The sequence below is a fragment of the Oncorhynchus masou genome, chromosome 5 (genome assembly GCF_036934945.1).
Source record: "Oncorhynchus masou masou isolate Uvic2021 chromosome 5, UVic_Omas_1.1, whole genome shotgun sequence".
NCBI lineage: Eukaryota > Metazoa > Chordata > Actinopteri > Salmoniformes > Salmonidae > Oncorhynchus > Oncorhynchus masou.
This window is the reverse complement of record NC_088216.1, coordinates 74,840,435-74,854,217: the sequence shown is the minus strand read 5'-3', so window position 1 is coordinate 74,854,217 and position 13,783 is coordinate 74,840,435.

Genomic DNA, 13,783 nt, shown 5'->3' with positions numbered 1-13,783 from the left:
CTAACAACGCAGCCCAGACAGGTTATTTTCTCTTGCCATTAGAAAGAGAGCTACGCTGATAGACAGACTTGATTCTTTCAATCACGTTAAACACATTTGACAGAAGTAACAAATTCTAGCACCGAACCGTTTTTTTCCGGTATACTGTGCAACGCTACATCAAACACAGGGGAATAGGATACACATCATAACCATTACAGGGATCATTTTCACAGGCTGCTAATCTGACTCCCCACCCAAGGACAAGCTAACACCTCTAACCTAGACGATGCTAACCCCTGGCAACTAGTCCACAGGGTGAGCTAACACACTAACAACTGACTCAGAATCAACAGGGTGAGCTAACAACACGCTAGCAAGTGACTGATAGTCAACAGGGTGAACTAACAGGCTAGCCCCCTGGTAGCCTGTTATCTCACCCTGTTGACTAACATTCAGGACCTAGCCTGTTATCTCACCCTGTTGACTAACAGTCGGGACCGAGCCTGTTAGCCTGTTATCTCACCCTGTTGACTAACAGTCAGGACCTAGCCGATTGGCCTGTTATCTCACCTTGTTGACTGAAAGTCAAGACCTAGCCTGGTAGCCTGTTATCTCACCCTGTTGACTGAAAGTCAAGACCTAGCCTGGTAGCCTGTTATCTCACCCTGTTGACTGAAAGTCAAGACCTAGCCTGGTAGCCTGTTATCTCACCCTGTTGACTAACAGTCAGGACCTAGCCGATTGGCCTGTTATCTCACCCTGTTGACTGAAAGTCAAGACCTAGCCTGGTAGCCTGTTATCTCACCCTGTTGACTAACAGGCAAGGTCCTGACTGAACTGGGACACAGTTCCAGTGTGTCCCATGTCCTCAGAGCCCCTTAAGCTGAGCTCAGGTCAGATGATGCATGCCATCTATAATCCAGATTGACCATCCCATGTTACCATGAAGATGTCTCTCTCTCTCTCTTAGGAGAGGAGGTCAGTGGCTGACAGTAGCTTATCTGTGTGTGTGTGTGTGTGTGTGTGTGACTGTGTGTGTGGACCTGTGTGTGTGTTATGTGTGTGTGTGACTGTGTGTGTGTGTGTGTGTTTGCGTGCGTGCGTCACCCTGTTGGGGGACCCCAGGTAGCCCCCTGTCAGGATCAGAGTTAGATAAACCCTGTCAACGGAGCAGAGCAGTGTGGGCCTGTTATCTCACCCTTCCCTCAGGACCGTTCCCCTTGGCCCCCATCATACATTAACATCAACCCCTCACTTGGCCCTTCACTGGCGGGGAAATAAGAGTGGGAGCGGGAGACACTGAGAGAAACTGAGACAGAGAGGGTGAAATGGTAGAGGGGAGAGAGATACAGACAGCCCTTCCTCAGGAAAGAGAGTCCTGATATGTGTCAGGAGCCTGGAGAAAGAGAAGAGGGGAGTGGAGGGGAACCAACACAAACAACTACTGGAGCTGAAGCTCTCACCCAATAGACTGGAGAAACAGAGAGAGAGACATGCAGAGAAAAGAGAAACAGCGATCTCAGAGAAACAGAGAGAGAGAGAGACATTCAGAGAAACAGAGAGAGACCCTGAGAGAGGACATTCAGAGAAACAGAGAGACATTCAGAGAAACAGAGAGAGAGACATTCAGAGAAACAGAGAGAAAGACATTCAGAGAAACAGAGAGAGGGACATTCAGAGAAACAGAGAGACATTCAGAGACATTCAGAAACAGAGAGAGAGACATTCAGAGAAACAGAGAGACATTCAGAGAAACAGAGAGAGACATTCAGAGAAACAGAGAGAGAGAGAGACATTCAGAGAAACAGAGAGAGACATTCAGAGAAACAGAGAGAGACATTCAGAGAAACAGAGAGAGACATTCAGAGAAACAGAGAGAAACAGACATTCAGAGAAACAGAGAGAGACATTCAGAGAAACAGAGAGACATTCAGAGAAACAGAGAGAGACATTCAGAGAAACAGAGAGACATTCAGAGAAACAGCAGAGACATTCAGAGAAACAGAGAGAGAGAGACATTCAGAGAAACAGAGTGTGACATTCAGAGAAACAGAGAGAGAGACATTCAGAGAAACAGAGAGAGAAACATTCAGAGAAACAGAGAGAGAGAGAGACATTCAGAGAAACAGAGAGAAAGAGACATTCAGAGGGAACAGAGAGAGAGACATTCAGAGAAACAGAGAGAGACATTCAGAGAAACATTCAGAGAAACAGAGAGAGACATTCAGAGAAACAGAGAGAGAAGACATTCAGAGAAACAGAGAGAAACAGACATTCAGAGAAACAGAGAGAGAGACATTCAGAGAAACAGAGAGACATTCAGAGAAACAGACATTCAGAGAAACAGAGAAACAGAGAGAGACATTCAGAGAAACAGAGAGAGACACGAGACATTCAGAGAAACAGAGAGAGACATTCAGAGAAACAGAGAAACATTCAGAGAAACAGAGAGAGAGAGACATTCAGAGAAGACAGAGAGAGAGAGAGACATTCAGAGAAACAGAGAGAAAGACATTCAGAGAAACAGAGAGAGAGACATTCAGAGAAACAGAGAGACATTCAGAGAAACAGAGAGAGAGAGACATTCAGAGAAACAATAGTCTGGAGAAAAACAGAGAGAGAGACATTCAGAGAAAAAGAGAAAGACATTCAGAGAAACAGAGAGAGAGACATTCAGAGAAACAGAGAGAGAGACATTCAGAGAAGAGACATTCAGAGAAACAGAGAGAGACATTCAGAGAAACAGAGAGAGAGAGAGAAACAGAGACATTCAGAGAAACAGAGAGAGAGACATTCAGAGAAACAGAGAGACATTCAGAGAAACAGAGAGAGAGACATTCAGAGAAACAGAGAGAGAGAGACATTCAGACATTCAGAGAAACAGAGAGAGAGAGACATTCAGAGAAACAGAGAGAGAGACATTCAGAGAAAAAGAGAGAGACATTCAGAGAAACATTCAGAGAAACAGAGAGAGAGAGACATTCAGAGAAACAGAGAGAGACATTCAGAGAAACAGAGAGACATTCAGAGAAACATTCAGAGAGAGACATTCAGAGAGACATTCAGAGAAACAGAGAGAGAGACATTCAGAGAAACAGAGAGAGACATTCAGAGAAACAGAGAGACATTCAGAGAAACAGAGAGAGACATTCAGAGAAACAGAGAGACATTCAGAGAAACAGAGAGAGACACATTCAGAGAAACATTCAGAGAAACAGAGAGAGAGACATTCAGAGAAACAGAGAGAAGACATTCAGAGAAACAGAGAGAGAGACATTCAGAGAAACAGAGAGAGAGACATTCAGAGAAACAGAGAGAGAAACAGAGAGAGACATTCAGAGAAACAGAGAGAGAGACATTCAGAGAAACAGAGAGAGAGAGAGACATTCAGAGAAACAGAGAGAGAGACATTCAGAGAGAAACAGAGAGAGAGAGAGACATTCAGAGAAACAGAGAGAGAGACATTCAGAGAGACAGAGAAACAGAGAGACATTCAGAGAAACAGAGAGAAGAGAGACAGAAAAGAGACATTCAGAGAAACAGAGAGAGAGACATTCAGAGAAAAAGAGGGAGAGACATTCAGAGAAACAGAGAGAGAGACATTCAGAGAAACAGAGAGAGAGAACATTCAGAGAAACAGAGAGAGACACATTCAGAGAAACAGAGAGAGAGACATTCAGAGAAAAAAAGAGAGAGACATTCAGAGAAACAGAGAGAGAGACATTCAGAGAAAAACAGAAACATTCAGAGAAACAGACAGAGAGAGACTATTTAGAGAAACAGAGAGAGAGACATTCAGAGAAACAGAGAGACATTCAGAGAAAAAAAGAGAGAGACATTCAGAGAAACAGACATTCAGAGAAACAGAGAGAGACATTCAGAGAAACAGAGAGACATTCAGAGAAACAGAGAAACAGAGAAACAGAGAAGACATTCAGAGAGAGACATTCATTCAGAGAAACAGAGAGAGAGAGAGACATTCAGAGAAACAGAGAGAGACATTCAGAGAAACAGAGAGACATTCAGAGAAACAGAGAGAGAGAGACATTCAGAGAAACAGAGAGAGAGACATTCAGAGAAACAGAGAGAGAGACATTCAGAGAAACAGAAAAACAGAGAGAGAGACATTCAGAGAAACAGAGAGACATTCAGAGAAACAGAGAGAAAGACATTCAGAGAAACATTCAGAGAGAAAGAGAGAGACATTCAGAGAAACAGAGAGAAAGACATTCAGAGAAACAGAGAAACAGAGAGACATTCAGAGAAACAGAGAGAGAGAAACAGAGAGAGAGACATTCAGAGAAAGAGAGAGAAAGACATTCAGAGAAACAGAGAGAGAGACATTCAGAGAAAAAGAGAGAGAGAGACATTCAGAGAAACAGAGAGACATTAAGATAAACAGAGAGAGAGAGAGACATTCAGAGAAACAGAGAGAGAGACATTCAGAGAGACAGAGAGAGAGACATTCAGAGACAGAAAAAGAGAGAGACATTCAGAGAAACAGAGAGAGAGACATTCAGAGAAAAAGAGGGAGAGACATTCAGAGAAACAGAGAGAGAGAGGGACATTCAGAGAAACAGAGAGAGAAACATTCAGAGAAACAGAGAGAGACACATTCAGAGAAACAGAGAGAGAGACATTCAGAAAAACAGGGAGAGAGACATTCAGAGAAACAGAGAGACATTCAGAGAAACAGAGAGAGAGACGTTCAGAGAAACAGAGAGAGAGAGACATTCAGAGAAACAGAGAGAGACTATTTAGAGAAACAGAGAGAGAGACATTCAGAGAAACAGAGAGAGACATTCAGAGACAGAAAAAGAGAGAGACATTCAGAGAAACAGAGAGAGAGAGAGACTATTTAGAGAAACAGAGAGAGAGACATTCAGAGAAACAGAGAGAGACATTCAGAGAAATAGAGAGAGAGAGAGAGAGACATTCGGAGAGACAGAGAGAGAGACATTCAGAGACAGAAAAAGAGAGAGAGACATTCAGAGAAACAGAGAGAGACTATTTAGAGAAACATTCAGAGAAACAGAGACAGAGAGAGACATTCAGAGAAATAGAGAGAGAGAGAGACATTTAGAGAAACAGAGAGAGAGACATTCAGAGAAACAGACATTCAGAGAAAAAGAGAGACATTCAGAGAAACAGAGAGAGAGACATTCAGAGAAACAGAGAGAGAGACATTCAGAGAAACAGAGAGAGAGATTCAGAGAGACATTTAGAGAAACAGAGAGACAGACATTCAGAGAAACAGAGAGAGAGATAGACTATTTAGAGAAACAGAGAGAAAGACATTCAGAGAAACAGAGAGAGAGAGAGAGACATTCAGAGAAACAGAGAGAGAGACAATCAGAGAAACAGAGAGAGAGACATTCAGAGAAACAGAGAGAGACATTCAGAGAAACAGAGAGAGTATTTAGAGAAACATAGAGAGCGACATTCAGAGAAACAGAGAGAGAGACATTTAGAGAAACAGAGAGAGAGACATTCAGAGAAACAGAGAGAGAGACATTTAGAGAAACAGAGAGAGAGACATTCAGAGAAACAGAGAGAGAGACATTCAGAGAAACAGAGAGAGAGAGAGACATTCAGAGAAACAGAGAGAGGCATTTAGAGAAACAGAGAGAGACATTCAGAGAAACAGAGAGAGAGACATTCAGAGAAAAAGAGAGAGAGAGAGACATTCAGAGAAACAGAGAGAGAGAGACATTCAGAGAAACAGAGAGAGAGAGACATTCAGAGAAACGGAGAGAGAGACAATCAGAGAAACAGAGAGAGAGAGAGAGAGAGACAATCAGAGAAACAGAGAGAGAGACATTCAGAGAGACAGTCAGAGAGAGACATTCTGAGAAACAGAGAGAGAGAAACAGTCAGAGAGAGACATTCAGAGAAACAGAAAGAAACATTCAGAGAAACAGAGAAGACATTCAGAGAAACAGAGACAGAAACATTCAGACATTCAGAGAAACAGAGAGAGAGACATTCAGAGAAACAGAGAGAGACATTCAGAGAAACAGAGAGAGACAATCAGAGAAACAGAGAGAGAGACATTCAGAGAGACAGAGAGAGAAACATTCCGAGAAACAGAGAGAGAGAGACATTCAGAGAAACAGGGAGAGAGACATTCAGAGAAACAGAGAGAGAGACATTCAGAGAAACAGAGAGAGAGAGAGACATGTCACCAACCAAGGAGGGCCTACAGCAGGACCTAGATCTTCTGTACAGATTCTGTCAGACCTGGGCCCTGACAGTAAATCTCAGTAAGACCAAAATAATGGTGTTTCAAGAGAGAGAGAGAGAGAGAGAGAGAGAGAGAGAGAGAGAGAGAGAGAGAGAGAGAGAGAGAGAGAGAGAGAGAGAGAGAGAGAGAGAGAGAATACACGTGCTTCTACACCTGCATTGCTTGCTGTTTGGGGTTTTAGGCTGGGTTTCTGTACAGCACTTTGAGATATCAGCTAATGTACGAAGGGCTATATAAAATAAATTTGATTTGATTTGATTTGTATAGAGAAGGTATAGAGAGAGTATAGAGAGAGTATAGAGGGGGGTATAGAGAGGGTATAGAGAGGGTTTATATGGGGTATAGAGAGAGTATAGAGAGGGGTATAGAGAGGGTATAGAGAGGGTATAGAGGGGGTATAGAGTGGGTATAGAGAGGGTATAGAGGGGTTATATAGTGGGTATAGAGGGGGTATAGAGAGGGTATAGAGAGGGTATAGAGTTGGTATAGAGAGGGTATAGAGGGGGTATAGAGAGGGTATAGAGAGGGTATAGAGGGGGTATAGAGTGGGTTAATGTGCTGGTGAATTATTGATGGTGCCACAACTCTGAAGGGCGAGATGAAAGCACATCACTTTCCCACAGAGACGGTCACCTCTCCATCTCTCTCTCACACACACACACACACACACACCCACAACACACACACACACAAAATGGTCAGCACTCATGTTTGTTGTTCTGGCCCGTCATTAAGAATTCTGTTTATCAGACAGACTACAAAGAGCTGCTCTCGCTCCCTCCCTCAAACCCCCTCCATCTCTCTCTCTCAATTCAAAGAGCTTTATTGGCATGGGAAACATATGTTTACATTACCAAAGCAAATGAAATAGACAAACAATAAATTAGACAATCTCTCTCTCTCTCCCCTTCTCTCTCCACCTCTCTCTTCCCTTCTCTCTCCCCCTCTCTCTCCACCTCCCTCCACCCCTCTCTCCAGCTTTCTTCCCCTCTCTCCCCTTCTCTCTCCACCTCTCTTCCCCTCTCTCCACCTCTCTCTCTCTCCCCTTCTCTCTCCTTCTCTCTCCCCCTCTCTCCACCTCTCTCTCTCCCCTTCTCTCCACCTCTCTTTCCTTCTCTCTCCCCCTCTCTCCACCTCTCTCATTCTCTCTCCCCCTCTCTCCTTCTCTCTCCCACTCTCTCCACCTCTCTCTCTCCCCTTCTCTCCACCTCTCTCTCCCTCTCTCTCTCTCTCTCTCTCTCTCTACCTTTCTCTAATCCAGAAGAAGTCTGTTTGATCTATCAGAGTCCTGCTGCTAAAGCTGCTATGCCTCTCACTCACAGAAAGAGAGAATTACACCCCCCTCTCACAGAAAGAGAGAAATACACCCCCCTCTCACAGAAAGGGAGAAATACACCCCCCTCTCACAGAACGAGAGAAATACACCCCCTCTCACAGAACGAGAGAAATACACCCCCCTCTCACAGAAAGAGAGAAATACACCCCCTTCTCACAGAAAGAGAGAAATACACGCCCCTCTCACAGAAAGAGAGAAGTACACCCCCCCTCTCACAGAGAGAAATACACCCCCCTCTCACAGAGAGAGAAATACACCCCCCTCTCACAGAGAGAAATCGCCCCCCTCTCACAGAAAGAGAGAAATACACCCCCTCTCACAGAAAGAGAGAAATACACCCCCTCTCACAGAAAGAGAGAAATACACCCCCTCTCACAGAAAGAGAGAAATACACCCCCTCTCACAGAGAGAGAAATACACCCCCTCTCACAGAGAGAAATACACCCCCCCCTCACAGAAAGAGAGAAATACACTCCCCTCTCACAGAAAAAGAGAAATACACCCCCCTCTCACAGAAAGAGAGAAATACACACCCTCACAGAAAGAGAGAAATACACTCCCCTCTCACAGAAAGAGAGAAATACACCCCCCTCTCACAGAAAGAGAGAAGTACACCCCCTCACAGAAAGAGAGAAATACACCCCCCTCTCACAGAAAGAGAGAAATACACCCCCTCACAGAAAGAGAGAAATACACCCCCTCTCACAGAAAGAGAGAAATACACCCCCTCTCACAGAAAGAGAGAAATACACCCCCCTCTCACAGAAAGAGAGAAATACACCCCCCTCTAACAGAAAGAGAGAAATACACCCCCCTCACAGAAAGAGAGAAATACACCCCACTCTCACAGAAAGAGAGAAATACACCTCCCTCTCACAGAAAGAGAGAAATACACCCCCTTCTCACAGAAAGAGATTGTATTTGGTCAAACTCATTTGTCCCCCAGTTTGCTAAGAGCTGGCAGCAAGCTGATAGGTCTGGTGTTAGAACAAGTAAAGGCCGCTTTACCACTCTTGGGTAGAGGAATGACTTTGGCTTCCGTCCAGACCTGATGGCAAATAGTTCTCACTAGGCTCAGAATAAAGATATGACAGATACGTTTGCCAACTTTGCAAATTAGAGAAATCATTAAACAAATTGGCAACATCAAATGGTTTTGTGATTAATCATTTTGTCAATTCATCAAGTGCAGCATCTAGATGCATCCATATATGCACACCAGTATCTCTACCTGTACATGACCATCTGATCATTTATCACTCCAGTGTTAATCTGCAAAATTGTAATTATACGCCTACCTCCTCATGCCTTTTGCACACAATGTATATAGACTCCCTTTTTCTTTTCTACTGTGTTATTGACTTGTTAATTGTTTACTCCATGTGTAACTCTGTGTTGTCTGTTTACACTCCTATGCTTGATCTTGGCCAGGTCGCAGTTGCAAATGAGAACTTGTTCTCAACTAGCCTACCTGGTTAAATAAAGGTGAAATAAAAAATTAAAAAATATATTAATCACATCAGACCAACAAATATTTTGCCACATTATCCACATAGGAGTCAAAGCTAAATCTTTTGTAATGTCTCATACACACTATATTATAACCACTATATTATAACCACTATATTATAACCACTATATTATAACCACTATATTGTGCTCACTGCATCCGATGGATACGGATCCAGATTTAGAACAGTTCTACTGTATTAGTAAAAATGTGATCAGTACATGTGGATGATCTTGTTCCGGTAGTTATTGTAAACACCCTAGTAGGTTGATTAATAACCTGAACCAGATTACAGGCACTGCCACTGCCATAAACAGGCACTGCCATAAACAGGCACTGCCATAAACAGGCACTGCCATAAACAGGCACTGCCATAACAGCCACTGCCATAACAGCCACTGCCATAACAGCCACTGCCATAACAGGCACTGCCATAAACAGCCACTACCATAACAGGCACTGCCATAACAGCCACTGCCATAAACAGGCACTGCCATAACAGCCACTGCCATAAACAGCCACTGCCATAACAGCCACTGCCATAACAGCCACTGCCATAACAGCCACTGCCATAAACAGGCACTGCCATAACAGGCACTGCCATAACAGCCACTGCCATAAACAGGCACTGCCATAACAGCCACTGCCATAAACAGCCACTGCCATAACAGCCACTGCCATAACAGCCACTGCCATAAACAGGCACTGCCATAAACAGGCATTTCCATAACAGCCACTGCCATAACAGCCACTGCCATAAACAGGCACTGCCATAACAGCCACTGCCATAACAGGCACTACCATAACAGCCACTGCCATAACAGCCACTGCCATAAACAGGCATTTCCATAACAGCCACTGCCATAACAGCCACTGCCATAACAGGCACTACCATAACAGCCACTGCCATAAACAGCCACTGCCATAACAGCCACTGCCATAAACAGGCACTGCCATAAACAGGCATTTCCATAACAGCCACTGCCATAACAGCCACTGCCATAACAGGCACTACCATAACAGCCACTGCCATAAACAGCCACTGCCATAACAGCCACTGCCATAAACAGGCACTGCCATAAACAGGCATTTCCATAACAGCCACTGCCATAAACAGGCACTGCCATAACAGCCAATGCCATAACAGACACTACCATAACAGCCACTGCCATAAACAGGCACTGCCATAACAGCCACTGCCATAACAGGCACTACCATAACAGCCACTGCCATAACAGCCACTGCCATAAACAGGCACTGCCATAACAGCCACTACCATAACAGGCACTACCATAACAGCCACTGCCATAACAGCCACTGCCATAAACAGGCACTGCCATAAAAAGGCACTGCCATAAACAGCCACTTTCCATAACAGGCACTGCCATAACAGGCACTGCCATAAACAGGCACTGCCATAACAGCCACTACCATAACAGCCACTGCCATAACAGCCACTGCCATAACAGCCACTGCCATAAACAGGCACTGCCATAAACAGCCACTGCCATAACAGGCACTGCCATAACAGCCACTGCCATATACAGGCACTGCCATAACAGCCACTGCCATAACAGGCACTGCCATAACAGCCACTACCATAACAGCCACTACCATAACAGCCACTGCCATAACAGGCACTGCCATAACAGCCACTGCCATAACAGCCACTACCATAACAGCCACTGCCATAACAGGCACTGCCATAACAGCCACTGCCATAAACAGGCACTGCCATAAACAGCCACTGCCATAACAGCCACTGCCATAACAGCCACTGCCATAAACAGGCACTGCCATAAACAGGCACTGCCATAAACAGGCACTGCCATAACAGCCACTGCCATAACAGCCACTGCCATAAACAGCCACTACCATAACAGGCACTACCATAACAGCCACTGCCATAAACAGGCACTGCCATAAACAGGCACATCACATTGTAGGATTTTTAATGAATTTATTAACAACTTATTAGTTAGTAGTTACTGTATTTCTGACTGCTATTCTTTCTTTTGCAACATGAAATCACTATCAGTCAGCATGTGGAACATTCAGAGCCTAAACTCATCAACATATCAGTCAGCATGTGGAACATTCAGGGCCTAAACTCATCAACCTATCAGTCAGCATGTGGAACATTCAGAGCCGAAACTCATCAACCTATCAGTCAGCATGTGGAACATTTAGGGCCTAAACTCAACAACCTTTGGACTGAAGAGTTTAACACTGGAGTTCAACAAAAATCTAAAATATGTTTGACGTCATCATTCTGCTGGAGACATGGTGTAAGGCTGACATTGTCACTCACTGCCCCACAGGCTACAGATGAGGTAATTCAGTGCCTAAACTCATCAGAAACACAGCTCTGTCAATAGAGGCAGAGACTCTGGAACTGATCATTTGGAACAAATCCGAACTAAAAATCGAATTGATCCCCTCAAAATTGGTAAGTATCACATTTGGTTAAAACTGAAAAAATAACCTGTGCTGACAGAAAAATATGTTTTCCTTTGCGCAAACTATATATCCCCCCCTCAGAATCCCCATATTACTCAGAGGAGATCTCCCCCAATCAGAATCCCCATATTACTCAGAGGAGATCTCCCCCTCAGAATCCCCATACTACTCAGAGGAGATCTCCCCCAATCAGAATCCCCATATTAATCAGAGGAGATCTCCCCCAATCAGAATCCCCATACTACTCAGAGGAGATCTCCCCAATCAGAATCCCCATCAATCAGAGGAGAACTCCCCTCAGAATCCCCATATTACTCAGAGGAGATCTCCCCCAATCAGAATCCCCATATTAATCAGAGGAGATCTCCCCCAATCAGAATCCCCATATTACTCAGAGGAGATCTCCCCCAATCAGAATCCCCATACTACTCAGAGGAGATCTTCCCCCTCAGAATCCCCATATTACTCAGAGGAGATCTTCCCCCTAGAATCCCCATATTACTCAGAGGAGATCTTCCCCCTCAGAATCCCCATAAACTCAGAAGATCTCCCCCTGAATCCTCATATTACTCAGAGGAGATCCCCCCCCTCAGAATCCCCATATTACTCAGATGAGATCTCCCAATCAGAATCCCCATATTACTCAGAGGAGATCTCCCCCAATCAGAATCCCCATATTAATCAGAGGAGATCTCCCCCAATCAGAATCCCCATATTACTCAGAGGAGATCTCCCCCAATCAGAATCCCCATATTACTCAGAGGAGATCTCCCCAATCAGAATCCCCATATTACTCAGAGGAGATCTTCCCCCCTCAGAATCCCCATATTACTCAGAGGAGATCTCCCCCAATCAGAATCCCCATATTAATCAGAGGAGATCTCCCCCAATCAGAATCCCCATACTACTCAGAGGAGATCTTCCCCAATCAGAATCCCCATATTAATCAGAGGAGATCTTCCCCCCTCAGAATCCCCATATTACTCAGAGGAGATCTCCCCCCCTCAGAATCCCCATATTACTCAGAGGAGATCTTCCCCCCTCAGAATCCCCATATTACTCAGAGGAGATCTTCCCCCTCAGAATCCCCATATTACTCAGAGGAGATCTCCCCCTCAGAATCCCCATATTACTCAGAGGAGATCCCCCTCAGAATCCCCATATTACTCAGAGGAGATCTCCCCCAATCAGAATCCCCATATTAATCAGAGGAGATCTCCCCCAATCAGAATCCCCATATTACTCAGAGGAGATCTTCCCCCCTCAGAATCCCCATACTACTCAGAGGAGATCTCCCCCAATCAGAATCCCCATATTAATCAGAGGAGATCTCCCCCAATCAGAATCCCCATATTACTCAGAGGAGATCTCCCCCAATCAGAATCCCCATATTACTCAGAGGAGATCTCCCCCAATCAGAATCCCCATACTACTCAGAGGAGATCTTCCCCCCTCAGAATCCCCATATTACTCAGAGGAGATCTTCCCCCCTCAGAATCCCCATACTACTCAGAGGAGATCTCCCCCCCTCAGAATCCTCATATTACTCAGAGGAGATCCCCCCCCTCAGAATCCCCATATTACTCAGAGGAGATCTTCCCCCCTATCAGAATCCCCATACTACTCAGAGGAGATCTCCCCCCCCTCAGAATCCCCATATTACTCAGAGGAGATCTTCCACAGCCTTGAGGAAGAGAATTTCCAGGCCCAGGGAAATGTGCTCATCTGTGGGGACACAAATGCCCACAGGAACACTACCTGATCTAATGACCACACGAGGGGACAGCTTTATTACAGGCCGATCTTTTCTAACTGTCTTCATCTCCCCATAGAAACAACAGTGACAGACCACACGAGGGGACAGCTTTATTACAGGCCGTACTGTTTCTAACTGTCTTCATCTCCCCATAGAAACAACAGTGACAGACCACACGAGGGGACAGCTTTATTACAGGCCGTACTGTTTCTAACTGTCTTCATCTCCCCCATAGAAACAACAGTGACAGACCACACGAGGGACAGCTTTATTACAGGCCATACTGTTTCTAACTGTCTTCATCTCCCCCATAGAAACAACAGTGACAGCACCGTCAACAATAACGGAAGGAATCTGTTGCAGCTCTGTAGAAGCCTGGATCTGTACTTTGTCAATGGTAGGTTACGGGGGGACTCTTTGGGGAGATTCACCTATTGCTCACCTCAGCCACAGCACAGTAGACTATATGACATTGACCCTTTATCTCTCAACTCA